The following is a 14,759-nucleotide window of genomic DNA, read 5'->3' as shown; positions in this document are numbered from 1 at the left end:
ATTTACTTCTCTCTCTCAAAATTTCCAGAGGTTTAAAATCTGGTCAAATATGCTATTTTATTAGAACACCTAGGATATGACAATAGTTGCTAATGGTAAAATTGAGACATCAGTGATTAATATATTCCACTATCCCATACCTTCCTGTACTGAGGCAAGAAACCTTGGAGTCATCCTTGACTCTCTCTCTCTCTCAATCTATCCTTTAGGAAAAATGGTTGACTCTACCTTCAAAATATACTGAGAATCTGACTTACTTAGTGCCTCTACTGCCACCAACCTGATCCAATCTACAATCAAGTCCTACCTGGATTACTGCAGTAAGGCTCCCAGATGTTCTCTCCACTTCTGTCCTTACTGCCACGAATGGTCTACTCTCAACACACAGTAGCACGGTCTGCATCTAGACCTAAACAACCACTTTAGGAGTTCCTTGCTGTAGTCCTCCTCCATTAATGTGTAGTCAGCAAGGCCAAGGACATGTGGCCACCTGAAGTCTGCACACACCAGCAACTCCCCTTCTAGAGCCACTTGCTGGTACCTGGGACTCAGAGAATTACTTGCCCTAATCATCCCCAAGCTTGCTTCTAGGGCCTATGAGCAACATAGAGCCACTGAAGAAATCTGTAAAGGAGAATGATACGATCAGATCTGTGGGTTACAGAGGGATCTGAATTACAAAGAGCTCTGGAGAAGAGATGAGTGATTAAGAGAGACTAACAGTCCAGAAATTATAAGGAAATTAAAGCTGCAGGAGTATAGCAGTTTTGAAGAAGGGGCAGAGGTAGAATTAGTGCTTAATAAACATTGGTTGAGAGAACTTACTCAATTTGGAGGTTAAGGGAAGAATCTAGGGCTCTATATTACCTTTGATTCAAAATGGATAAAATAAAGAACGCAGAGAAAATTTAGTTAAACATGTTTCTGGTAAATCATAGAAAATAATTTTTATTTTATTTTTTGAGACGAAGTCTCACTCTGTTGCCCAGGCTGGAATGCAGTGGTGCTATCTTGGCTCACTGCAATCTCCACCCCCCGGGTTCAAGCGACTCTCCTGCCTCAACCTCCCAAGTAGCTAAGATTACAGGCACACGTCACCATGCCCAGCTAATTTTTGTATTTTTAGTAGAGATGGGGTTTCACTATGTTGGTCAGGCTGGTCTTGCGCTCCTGACCTCATGATCCGCCTGCCTTGACCTCCCAAAGTGCTGGGATTACAGGCGTGAGCCACCATGCCAGGCCAAAAATAATTATTAGTTCAACATCCTTGCAGAGATGAAGAAGGAAATGCCAGCATTTACTCTCAAAAAAGATCATTTCATTCCAAAATTTTAAAGATGTAGAATGAGTTAACACCTTCAGAAAAGACTCAATAGAAAAAAGTCTGGTGATAATACATACATTTATTCTGAGGTTATCTCTGGGTAATGGGACTGCAAATTCTGTACTTTCTTTATTAATCTATACTTTCAAAATTGTAAAAATAACGTTTTAAAGAAAAGCAACTCAGATAGTGTTATGTATGTGTTAAATTGTACACTAGCCTCTTTACTCCTTTCTCTACTCTGCAAATAAATTCCCTTGAATACAAAAAAAGTGCTTGTTTCATTGAAGCTGTTGCTAAAAAATCTATTTAGATAATAAAGTACTTGACCTTCAAAAGAAGTGGCATCTATAATTAAACACATCATTCTATTTATACAGAATTGTGAAAAGGGTGAAATCTTGATTAGATGTCATCTGAGAGACATCACGGTAGAAGAGAGGTATTACAGTAAAACGGTTAGTGAGCACACCCTGGAATCTATATACCCGAGTTTAACACTTGACAGGATTTACTATGTGACCATAAACTATGTGCTAGATACCTCAGTTTTCTTATCTGTAAAGTAACAGTGGTAATAATACCAATAGGGTTGTTGAGGGAATTAACTTAGAACAACTCCTGGCACTTAATAATATGGCCCTCAGTACATCTTAGCTGCCAATAGTAATAAAATAATAATAAATTATTATTATAAATGCTAGTTTCCTTCTAGTTGATCACTTTTAGCCAGGGATTCCTTCTTCTCAGCCAAATGTGTACTAAGACCAACCAAGGTGCTAAGAGATAATCAAGATGTTAGCTAGGAACTAAGGTCTGACCTCTCCCAGGGGTATTTGCATTTTAAAAGGGGGTCTCTCAAAGATAAGACCTTTTTAAAAATAGAAAGACGTGAAACCAGCATAGTGGAATGACAGATCACGAGATTAATATTTTAGGGTAGGGGGCCCACTTACCCTGTCTACTTACGAAAGAAATCAGTAGGGGGTGGACAACAGAGGCAACGGCACAGAGGAAAGCAGGAGCTGCAGAGCCAGGCTGCTGTCCCCAGAGATCTCCAGTTTGCACTCCTGCCTGGAGCTGAAGCTCAGACAGTTACTAGGGTATCCCCAAAGGGGCCTCACCACACAAAGATCTAAGAGCTTGGATGAAAGAAAGGAGGATGGTAGTATTTTCTTGACACTTTCTATTTTCCTCTACTGGGTTCAGAGCACCTCTTTTCATTTGCTAATCCACCGCTGTGAACTATGCATTAGCTCCGGCATCAGCAGATTGGATGTCTGATTTTTGGCAGCATATTCATTTTAAAGAGGTATTCATTTCAAAGAGGTATTACCTGACAAAACATTTTTATATCCCTCATGCAGATTCTGACAAAATATTACCTGTACCAATATAATAGCACCGTACAAATAGCATGCTTGGAATGGAATCTATAAGGATTAAAACTATCTGCGCTATCATTCTCATGCATTTAAAAACTGTTACACACTTGAAATCCAAATTAGTAGCTATCAAATGGCTTCTTTTTCTGCTTTTTATTTTTCCATCAGTGTGACTTGTCAATGAAATGGCTTTTTAAACACCAAATATACTATTTTCATTTTTAAAATTAGATGTATTTACAAATATTCTAAAAGCTTTTTATCATTCTTCAGTGCAAAAAGACAATAAAAAATTTAATTTGTTCAAAGAAAGCCATTCAAGCTCTTCATACTTTTCATACCTATGACTGAGCATGCATTTTAAAAATTCCTTTCAGCAAATCTCTGAAGTTAAATAACTATATTTGACTTATTGAAAACTAATTTTATGTAGAATTATTATATCATTGAAGCATTTACTAAACAAAAAGCTAAAATGATTAGGAGAGAAACAGATGATCTTCTAAACGGTTTTTAATCAATGGTTTATATCAAACTCCAAAATCAAATAAGACCATAGGTAATATATTTAACTTGTTATAGTTCGACAGCATAAAACTACTTATACTCACCACAGTGAGGACTCTCTGAAATTAATTTCTATCTACTCAAATTATAGCTGTTTGTAACCTACAACCCAGAGTTTAGCATGTAGTATAATATCTTCCTGTTGTATTTTTGTAGCTCTTCAAACCTCTTCTGATAACGAACTCATCCTACAGAGGTTCCAACAGAGGTCTGATCATCAGTTCTGGATAGCTGACTACCCAGACTTTATCCTTAGCCCTGACCTTTCTGAACCAGTCTCAGGCAAAACCCAAAGTCAGCTTACCTATGTATCTTACCTTCCCAAATTAGCTTTCTATCTGGTATTTTTCTCTAACAGATACTATATTATCATTCTAGGACCTAGGCTAGAAATCTTAAGGATTTTCTTTACTCTTCCCTTCCACCTTTTCTTTTTTTTTGACTGAAGTTTCATTCTTTTTGCCAAGGCTGGAGCGTAATGGCATGATCTTGGCTCACTGCAACCTCTGCCTCCCGGGGTCAAGTGATTCTCCTGCCTCAGCCTCCCAAGTAGCTGGGATTACAGGCATGCGCCACCACGCAAGGCGAATTTTGTATTTTTAGTACAGATGGGGTTTCACTATGTTGGCCAGGCTGGTCTCGAACTCCTGACCCAGGTGATCCACCCACCCTCGGCCTCCCAAAGTGCTGGGATTACAGGCACGAGCCACCAAACCCTGCTTTCCCTCCCATCTTTTCTATTCCTATATACTTAGGGTTATTGTTCCCTAAGTCTCTATTACTTTTCATTTCCACAGCTATCACTCTCATGGATTTTATTATATTGTTCCTGGAGCACAATATTTTGGTAGCCTCCAAACTGGTCTCTCATCATCTGGGCTCTGTCCTCCATACTACCCCACCAAATTAACCTTCAAGTTTGCTCTGAGCCTTTAACTTTTTGATGAAAAAATTATAATTTTAATTTCCTCATTATGAAAGCAAAATATATTCATTACAGAAAAATTGGGAAAGAGAAGAAAACAAATTCCCCCTGATCTCACCATACAGAAGTAGCAATTTAAAAAATGTTTTATTTTTTTAAAATTCTAGTAAAATACACATAACAAAATGTATCTTCACCACTTTTAACTGTACAGTATAGTAGTGTTACATACATTTACTTTGTTGCACAACCATCCATTCCATAACTCTTTGCATCTTGCAAAGCTTAAACTCTGTGCCTAATAGGCACAATAATAACCCACTCTCTGCTCCCTCAGCTTGTGTGAACCTTTAACTCTTGTACTTAAAATCCTCCAATGGTTCCCTGTAGTTCAATAATGCAGAGGCTTTTGAACTTTGAGACTCAAAAATTTTACCTCACACCCCAGTAAATAGGTGTACACACATAACACACACACTCTGGAACAAATGCTTTACAAACAATCCTTAAAAGAACAACGTGCCGGGTGCGGTGGCTCATGCCTGTAATCCCAGCGCTTTGGGAGGCCGAGGTAAGGCAGATCACGAGGTCAGGAGATCGAGACCATCCTTGCTAACATGGTGAAATCCCATCTCTACTAAAAATACAAAAAATTAGCCGGGTGTGGTGGCAGGCGCCTGTAGTCCCAGCTACTCGGGAGGCTGAGGCAGGAGAATGGTGTGACCCCGGAAGGTGGAGCTGGCAATGAGCCGAAATCATGCCACTGAACTGTAGCCTGGGCAACAGAGCAAGACTCTGTCTCAAAACAAACAAACAAACAAAAAGAATAATGTATTCTGGGCCAGGCGTGGTGGCTCACGCCTGTAATCTCAGCACTTTGGGAGGCCAAGGTGGGTAGACCATTTGAGGTCAGGAGTTCAAGACCAGCCTGGCCAACATGGTGAAACCCGCCTCTACTAAAAATACAAAAAATTAACCGAACATGGTGGCAGGCACCTATAATCCCAGCTGCTGCCCAGGAGGCTGAGGCAGAATTGCTTGAACCTGGGAGGCAGAAGTTGCAGTGAGCCGAGATCACAAGACCACGCCACTGCACTCCAGCCTGGGCAACAGAGTGAAACTCTGTTTCAAAAAAAAAAAAAAAAGAATAATGAATTATGGCTGGGCACAGTTGCTCATGCTCAGAATATAAAGTCCTAGCAATTTGGGAGGACGAGGTGGGCAGATTGCTTGAGCTCAGGAGTTTGAGACCAGCCTGGACAACATAGTGAAACAAAATATGCAAAAATTACCTGGCACAGTTGCGTGTGCCTATAAGCCCAGCTACTCTGGAGGCTGAGGTGGGAGGATCACTTGAGCCTGGAGAGGTCGAGGCTGCAGCAAGCCATGATGGTGCCACTGCACTGCAGCCTCAGCAAAAAAGCAAGACCTTGTCTCAAAAAAAAACAAAATAAAAAAAAGTATGCTATTTCCTGCTTCATTTAAAAACTACTGATTGCAACTAATTTCATAACAGTTTGACAAATATTTCAATAAAAACATATACATCTGTCAGTCTTCCTTTCAAAATCCTCCACAATCAGATTCTAACCTATCTTCACCTTATTACCCTTCTACCTGTCATGCACGCCAGCCAAAAAGTCAGCCCCAGCTAATTTTCAGAACTCATCTTCATCCTCCAAGGTCCAACTCCTTCATAAACTCTTTGGTCAAAAACAATATCTTCTCTATTTTTTTTTTTTTTGAGACAGGGTCTCACTCTGTTGCCCAGGCTGGACTGCAGTGGTATGATCTCAGCTCACTGCAACCTGTTGTTGCAGGCTCAAGTGATCCTCCCACTTCAGCCTCCCAAGTAGCTGGGATTACAGGCGTGTGCCACAATGCCTGGCTAAGGTATATATTTTTTGTAGAGATGGGGTTTCATCATTTTTCCCAGGCTGGTCTCAAACTTCTGGTCTCAAGTGATCCTCCTGCCTTGGCCTTCCAAAATGCTGGGGTTATAGGCATGAGACACTACGCCCAGGCTTCTCTCATTTCTTTTAAAGGACTTTGGATTGTGCTAACATTATGTCACTTGCCAAATGTGAATCCTTGTGCTACTCTGCCACCTATTGGGTAGGCTCCTTATGGTCAGGAAAAGACTATATCCCAAACATCATCTTTTTTTTTTTTTTTTTTGAGACGGAGTCTTGCTCTGTTGCCCAGGCTGGAGTGCAGTGGCGCGATCTCGGCTCACTACAAGCTCTGCCTCCCGGGTTCACGCCATTCTCCTGCCTCAGCCTCCCGAGTAGCTGGGACTACAGGCGCCCACCACCACGCCCAGCTAATTTTTTGTATTTTTTAGTAGAGACGGGGTTTCACCATGTTAGCCAGGATGGTCTCGATCTCCTGACCTCGTGATCCACCCGCCTCGGCCTCCCAAAGTGCTGGGATTAAAGGCGTGAGCCACCGTGCCCAGCCTCAAACATCATCTTTTAACCTAAAAATTCTCTCATGGCTTTATGAAGATTGTATAGATGTATAGCTATATTTTTTCAGGCTACCATATTCTTGGAGCAACCAACTAGTATTAACGGCAGGTCATCCTCTTTATAATATTTGAATCAGAGGTTGAAAAGAGGCCAGGCACAGTGGCTCACGCCTGTAATCCCAGCACTTTGGGAAGCCAAGGTGGGCAGATCACCTGAGGAGTTCGAGACCATCCTGGCCAACATGGTGAAAACCCTGTCTCTACTAAAAATACAAAAATTAGCCAGTTGTGGTGGTGGGCACCCATAATCCCAGCTACTCGGGAGGCTGAAGCAGGAGAATCGCTTGAACCCTGGAGGCAGAGGTTGCAGTGAGCCACTGCACTCCAGCCTGGGTGGCAGAGCAAGACTCCATCTCAAAAAAACAAACAAAAAAAACAGGTTGAAAATAGTAAGTCATCGGCTAGGCATGGTGGCTCACGCCTGTAATTCCAGCACTTTGGGAGGCCGAGGAGGGTGAATCACGAGGTCAGGAGATCGAGACCATCCTGGCTAACACGGTGAAACCCCGTCTTTACTAAAAAATATAAAAAATTAGCCGGGTGTGGTGGCAGGTGCCTGTAGTCCTAGCTACTCAGGAGGCTGAGGCAGGAGAATGGCGTGAACCCAGGAAGTGGATCTTGCAGTGAGCCGAGATTGCGCCACTGCACTCCAGCCAGGGAGACAGAGGGAGACCCCGTCTCAAAAACAAACAAACAAAAAAACAAAAACCAAAACAAAACAAAAACAAATGACATTCCACTGTAAATTTTAGTTATCTTTGACATAATAAACTTTTCAGCCGGCCACTCCCTTTCGACCTCAGTTTATGAAGATACTTGGAAAGAAAGCATGGAAAGGGACTATACAGCTGTAAGCCCTGGAGGTTCTTACAAGAGGATATCAGGTACCAAAGGTCAATGGTATGAATAATGTAATATAGATCTAATTGGTGTAATTAGTAGCTCAATTTTCGGATCCCTTCTTTAAAAAATATTTTAATGAAAGTCAGGAAATTACCATGAAGAATAAACACACACAAAAAAAGCCAAATTAAATTACTATTTAATAAAGTGACAGAATGAGGGAAATGGCTGAAATACATTCCTAAAAAGAATTATTCGGCCGGGCGCGGTGGCTCAAGCCTGTAATCCCAGCACTTTGGGAGGCCGAGACGGGCGGATCACGAGGTCAGGAGATCGAGACCATCCTGGCTAACATGGTGAAACCCCGTCTCTACTAAAAAATACAAAAAACTAGCCGGCCTGTGGTCCCAGCTACTCGGGAGGCTGAGGCAGGAGAATGGCGTGAACCCGGGAGGTGGCGCTTGCAGTGAGCTGAGATCCGGCCACTGCACTCCAGCCTGGGCGACAGAGCCAGACTCAGTCTCAAAAAAAAAAAAAAAAAAAAAAAAAAAAAAAAAAAAAAAAGAATTATTCTATACATCTGTATAGTGTGGAAAAACAAAGAAAAAAATTATATGTCAAAATCTGAATAGACACTGAGATAACATTTTCATTCACTATTAAGAAGCTTCCTCCCGCCATAGCTCATACTTAGTCAAATAATCATCATACGATATTTACATTTTATATGTCTTAGTGTCTTATAACCACAATTTTATAAAAATTAAGGTATTTCTAAAATAGCCATGATTTTATAAATATTAAGATTGTTTAAAGTCTTGAAAGACCACAAGTTAAATCTAAACTTCTTAACATGGCACATAAAAGCCTTTAAACTTTGGAACAGTAAATACTTTTTTTTTTTTTTTCTGTCGCCCAGGCAGGAGGGCAGTGGTGCGATCTCCGGCTCACTGCAAGCTCCGCCTCCCGGGTTCACGCCATTCTCCTGCCCCAGCCTCCTGAGTAGCTGGGACTACAGGCGCCCGCCACCACGCCCAGCTAAGTTTTTTGTATTTTTAGCAGAGACTGGATTTCACTGTGCTAGCTAGGATAGTCTCGATCTCCTGACCTCGTGATCCACCCACCTCGGCCTCCCAAAGTGCTGGGATTACAGGCGTGAGCCACCACGCCCGGCCACAATAAATACTTTTCTACTCTCATATATGACTAGCCACTTCCCAAACATCTTTTGTTAAGATGTTTTTGGCCAGGCACGGTGGCTCAGGCCTGTAATCCCAGCACTCTGGGAGGCCGAGGCGGGTGGATCACAAGGTAAGCAGATCGAGACAATCCTGGCTAACACGGTGAAACCCCGTCTCTACTAAAAAGAGAAAAAATTAGCCGGGCGTGGTGGCGGGTGCCTGTAGTCCCAGCTACTCGGGAGGCTGAGGCAAGAGAATGGCTGCGCCACTGCTCCAGCCTGGGCAACAGAGTGAGACTGTCTCCAAAAAAAAAAAAAAAAAGATGTTTTTAACAAATCTTACTATGAATGTTTAATTTTTAAAACTTTGTAATTGGGATATAAACTATTTTCATAAGAAACGGGCATTCATATTTTACACGAACACATATACATTCTAACTCTATTAAAGAAGAAATGTAAGTACCACTGGGCATAAAATAGAATACATTTAAAAATAAAAGTGTCACAGTAACCATCTCATTAAAAAAAAAAAAAAAAATTGAAATCTCCCAGAGGGAGAATATGTTGACTATTTTAATGAAGATAATTTTTGTAACAAAACATTTTTCTTTAAACAGTAACAAACTAAACAGATCCTCTACAGGCTATTAAAAGTTGTATGATTTGTTATTTTCCATAATAAAAGATAGAAGGAAATGGTAATTTCGGTAGGAAGTAGGTCTTAGGAATTACTAACCACCACAATGCATTTGGATAAGAATGAAAACAACTTTATCCATAGTTTGTAGTAATTAGGGTAAATCTTACCCACTCGTATAAGCAGTTTTCCATTTTCCATTTACTTCACGGAACCACCATAGTATTCTGTCCTCTTAAGAAAAGTTTGTAAAACGCCAAGGGTCAAGCACAGTGCTTGGTACACAGAAAGAGGTTCAATATTTTTGAATGAACAAATTACTGAGCGAATGAACACAATGGGCTCTCAAACCCTCCCTACTCCCTCTTAGGTATGCTATTATGTCCATTGTGTGCTTTGGCACCTCTCCATGTCAATCATGATGTATTTCCTTTCCTTTATCCCTAGAAAGGCCCTGGTTATTCTTTCTTCCTTTAGAGATCTAGAATCTATAATTACCCTGATCTCGCTTGAAACTCCTCATTAAACAATAAAGGACACCCTTTTCCCTTGGGCCTTCCTCACGTCTCTAACACCTCTCCTGAAGCAAAGATTGAATCTAGTTGAACACGTTGTAAGATAAAGCTACTGAAAGCAGTTTCTGTCTCCAGGTTATTTGAATTTCTCACCCCCATCCCTACTTAACAAGTAATTTTGTTCCAAAACATTTCTCATCATGTCACATCAACATATTTACACATCAATCTACTGCAGCTAACTTTGTAACAATGAGAGAAACATTCAGAGTAATACTGAGTATCCTACCATGGGTCAGAAAAATTGAATTCAAATACTCTGTCCGTAAAATGCCTAGACTATGTCATTCTAGCACATCTATGAGCTGATCTAGCAAGTATATTGTTAGACTACAAATTACCTTTTTCCTATGACGTGTAAAACTCCATCAAAAATGAATTCTTCCTAATAAACTTTTTTATGGTGTCTAAAATTGCTGTGAATATCAGTTACAACTTTTACAACGATCTTTTAGCCATAAGGCCATTATTTGTAGAATCCTTCTGTATTTCAGTTATTTGTCACCTATTTAGGCTGGGCCTAATAGCAAAACTGTCCCCCGTTACTGAATTCAGAGAATTATTCGGGCACACGATTTATTGCCTATCTTGATTAGACTCCTGAGCCCCTGCCCCAGCCTCTCGCTAATCTCCCTGGACCAGACAACTCCATTAGAATCTGGCACCCACGTTTGTTCTGCCTAACACTGCAGGAAGGACAGAGACTTCGAAGCACGTGTTTTGTTTTTTTGTTTTTTTGGCTACCAAGAAGCCAAATTTCTGTATCCTCTACCATTCAAAACCCCAATTCAGCAAATTTACACAGCGGTTTTTCCTCCACGTTAAGCAGTTAGTCAGCTACTAAAGATACACATATAAAACACAGCCTCTGCCCTCAACCCAATGAGCAGAAAAATTCTCTATGCACAACCAAAACGCTGTAATAGTAAGATTCAAGTGTGTAGAGGAGAAGTTTGGTAGAGTGTATATGACACTTTCTTTTTTTGTAGTACAGAAAAGATAAATCTGTAGAAAAGGGAGAAAGACAACTGGCTAGAAAATTTATTTCAAATATCTAACCCAAATCTTCAACAGATTCTACATTTTAAATATTCCAAAAGGTGTACCATTGTATAGTATACTAAATGCGGGTTCATTCATCACTTAAAATTTTTTAAGCTAAAAAAATCTCAAACAATTAACATTTGGGAAGAAAAACACGAAGTAGTCAAAATATTTCAACTTTCTAAACTGTATGCACTGGACTAACTGTTCAATATTAGAATATCTCTACATTTGAATTTGGATAGTCCACAGTGATAACTACTGGACTGAAAAATCTGACATCGAACATATGCAAAACTAATGGCTAGTGTGAAAAAAGCTAGAATGGGGAGAGAAAACTTGAATGTGCCAAAACATTTAAACGCTCTTTAAAATATCCCAAGATGCTAAATTAAGGACAAAACGATTAGAGTTCCAAGAATACAAACTTTCATCTCTTTCAAGGAAACTGAATATTGAATCTCATTGAGATTATGAAATATTCTATAAGCATGTGCTTAACTCCTATTTGGCTTTCCGAATTTCACCACAGTGAACAGCCCATTCTTTTTCCTTGTTTACATCAAATGCTCGTGGTGAACACAACTCAAAATGGAATCCCAGGCCCCAAAAGTCACCAGCCCTACTTCACCCCCACAGGCAGCTACTTAACAGATAATAAAGAATTCAAGTGCAGGACCTGAAGGTCTTATTTCCATGCAAATTTCACAATCCCCGTTACTTGCCCAGATACAATTAAGGCTTAAAAGGTGGCGGGAGTGGGGGACTTGGGGACTGGTCTGAGGAGAAAGTGAACCTCCCAAGGTTCCTAAATGGTTTTGCTTGCAGTATAAAAAATGCGAGAAATTATCCAGCTATCAGTAGAATTTAACAACAGCTCAAACTTGCATTTGAAACAATTACTATATTTCACTTTCTTTTTTCATGGGGGCGGGGAATAGTGTCTTACCTACTCTTAAATTTGAACGTATTAACAGGTTCCCCTCCGCCCACACTGACATATTTCTTATCCCCCATAATGAATTCAGCCATATGGCATTCTTTCCCATCGAAGGCCATCGGGAATGGCTTTAGGAAGCTGATTTTCAAGCACTGGGATCTTTAAGCGGCAGCAGGTGCCGGCAGCGCGGGGACCGATCGATGGAGAGGAGACGGGCAAGACGCCGGTAAACCGAGCGCCACAACCGCCCTCCCGAAGCGCCCTCGGGCTTCGAGCATCCCCTCGCGGTAATCCGGGCAGCGGGAAGGATGCGGCTGGACCCGGGCAGTGCGTGCTCCACACAGCACCCAGCCCGCGCCAGCCTCTCCGCGACGCTCGTGCCGGGGTCAGCGCGAAGCCCCTCCGCGTCCTCGAAGCCCTCGCCCGCGCCGGTTCTCCCCCAGCTCGCCCGCTCCAGCCCGCTGCCCCTGGCCGCCGCATCTCCGGGCACTCGTGAGGCGGCCGCCGGGACGGGGCCGAGCACCGCAGAACCCACTGAAACTTCCCAGGGGGCCACTTCAAAATTCGCCGGACCCGTCGCCGCCGCGCGCCCCTCGGCTCGTTCCCCTCCGCGCGCCCGCAGCCCCCGTCTCTCCCTCCCTCAGGACCCCAGCGCCTTGCGCGGCGGGAATACTCCCCCAGGTGCCTCCCGGCCCGGGGGCTGCCGTCGCATGTCCGCTCCCGCAGGGGTCCTCACTCCGCCAGTCGCCGCGGCCCGCGCCCTCGCTCACACTCACCAGCCCGAGCCGGGGCGGCCATCTTAGCGCTCACCCCGGCCCCCCGCCCCCCGGTTCGGCGGCCGCGGCGACCCGGTCCGGCGGCTACGACAGCAGTGACGCGCGGCAGGCCCCGCCCCTCCCACAGCCCCGCCCCCGGGCCGGCTCTGCGCGGGCAGGGAGAACCTGCCGGCGGCCGCCTTCCGCGCCTCGTGGTGGGGGTCGGGACCACAGACGGTCCCCAGCGCCGCACGTGGGTCTGCGCCGACAACAAGCACTGCTTCCCCGGGCGGGCTTCGCACCTGTCGTGCCGTCGGAACCCGGGAGGGTAAACCCTGAGTGTCCTGTGTGCATATGAGCCGCAGAATCATCCACGGACGTCGTTAGTCCTTCCCGGAATTTCTGCGATTTACACAACGTCGAATTGTTTGGCAGAAACGCGTGGCAAATTCCGTTATCTTTAAAACCTTCCCCAATTTACTGGCATAGAAATTCTTACAGAAAACGTTTCCCTCTTGAAGCGACCCCTGGGTGTAACTTCAGTGGGGATGACGGCTGTGAATTGGGTTTCCTTGCACAGCAGAAGGGCGAGAGAGGTTCCAGAATGGATACAGGAGGGACACCGCTATCCAGAACTGCCTAAGCCGAAATTGCCCGTTTAAATAATGAAGTAGATATCTAAAAGGAAAAGGAGGGGACATCTGGAAAACAGGAACTAGTCAAGGCTAAGGTACCTGAAAATTAACCCATTTATATTTATTGGATTCTTTGTGTTCAACTCTGAGCCAGATTTTTGTTTTTAACTGAACCTATACTCAATGACGAGCCAGTTCTACTTTGGCCACCCTGTGGAGTATACTGAAAATTTAAAAACTCTTCAAGGAGAGCTTAAAAAGAAGACAAACATGCAGAGTTAACAATACATCAGTGCAGTGCAAAATCTTCAATATGTAAGACAAGCTATAAAATTGTTCCTATCTTTTCATCATCAATTTTATTCTGGGGAGTATGTTTCAGTGGTATGACCTGAATAAAGAAATGAGTGCACAAAGGTATTCACAGCATATTATCCAAACACTGGAAAAGGCAAGAAGGAGCGGGGCAGGATTCTAACAGGAAATGGCCAATTAAGATCCGACATAGAGGCCAGGCGCAGTGGCTCACGCCTGTAATCCCAGCACTTTGGGAGGCTGAGGCGGGTGGATCACCTGAGGTCTGGAGTTCGAGACCAGCCTGGCCAACATAGTGAAACCCTGTCTCTACTAAAACTACAAAAATTATCTGGGCGTGGTGGCGGGCGCATGTAATCCCAGCTACTCGGTAGACTGAGGCAGGAGAATCGCTTGAACCCAGGAGGCGGAGTTTGTGGTGAGCCGAGATCCGCCATTGCACTCAAGCCTGGGCAACAAGAGCGAAACTCCGTCTCAAAAAAAAAAAAAAAAAAAAAATTCTGATATAGTTACACAGGAAGTTCTTATGTTAACAATATAGATAACAAAATAGCAACAATGTCTAATCAATTCGTGTTTGAAAAATACCAAATATGTACATGAAGGTTACAACTGCATAAAATGTAGTCATGCAAATAAAGATTAAAGGGATGAATTTGCATAGTTTAATACTCATTTCGTTCTTTTTTCTATATATTTAAGTGCATAATAATTCTGATTCAATAATGACCCCAGTGCACTTCTCCCACTCAAAACATCTAACCTCTATCTTGTACTTTTGCCCACTACCTGAATTTCTCAAATGCATTAAAAGCATTACATAAGGGCATCTCTTAAGATGAAATATTTAAAATTTAAGTATTTCTGGCATGCAATATGGTTTTTCCTGTAATTCCTTGAAAGCAAAATATTAATAATAGAAAAATCAAAACTCTTTCGTTCCTATTATAATGCCATAAAACCATTCTGGAAGGTCGTTTGGGAGATATGAAGAGTCTTAGTTGCCTCCCTCTGGTCTAGTAATTGGGCGGGGTCTTTTAAGGACTAAAATGATGTGAATAAATGAAGAGAAAGAGTGGAATGGGAAGAAAAGCAGAGGCA

General features: G+C 42.7%; 1 protein-coding gene across 7 annotated transcripts in view; it reads right to left on the bottom strand.

Annotated features, from left to right (window-relative positions):
• Positions 1 to 14,759, bottom strand: part of LOC105483673 (ubiquitin specific peptidase 44) — a 35,359-nt gene that overhangs the window by 19,924 nt on the left and 676 nt on the right. The window contains exons 1-2 of one of the 7 annotated variants that reach the window (XM_011744646.3): positions 11,963 to 12,309; positions 308 to 624 (exon numbers count right to left, since the gene is read on the bottom strand). The exons of 1 other annotated variant lie outside the window; for it this stretch is intronic. The gene's annotated coding sequence lies outside the window, so the exon portion shown is untranslated. Of the gene's footprint in view, positions 1 to 307; positions 3,934 to 11,962; positions 12,311 to 12,729; positions 12,790 to 14,759 lie in introns of those variants that run through there. 5 more of the 7 variants (XM_024793354.2, XM_011744647.3, XM_011744651.2 and 2 more) reach the window with 5 other exon arrangements.

Source organism: Macaca nemestrina, chromosome 10 (genome assembly GCF_043159975.1).
Source record: "Macaca nemestrina isolate mMacNem1 chromosome 10, mMacNem.hap1, whole genome shotgun sequence".
NCBI classification, from domain to species: Eukaryota; Metazoa; Chordata; class Mammalia; order Primates; family Cercopithecidae; genus Macaca; species Macaca nemestrina.
This window is presented reverse-complemented; position numbering and strand designations above follow the sequence as displayed.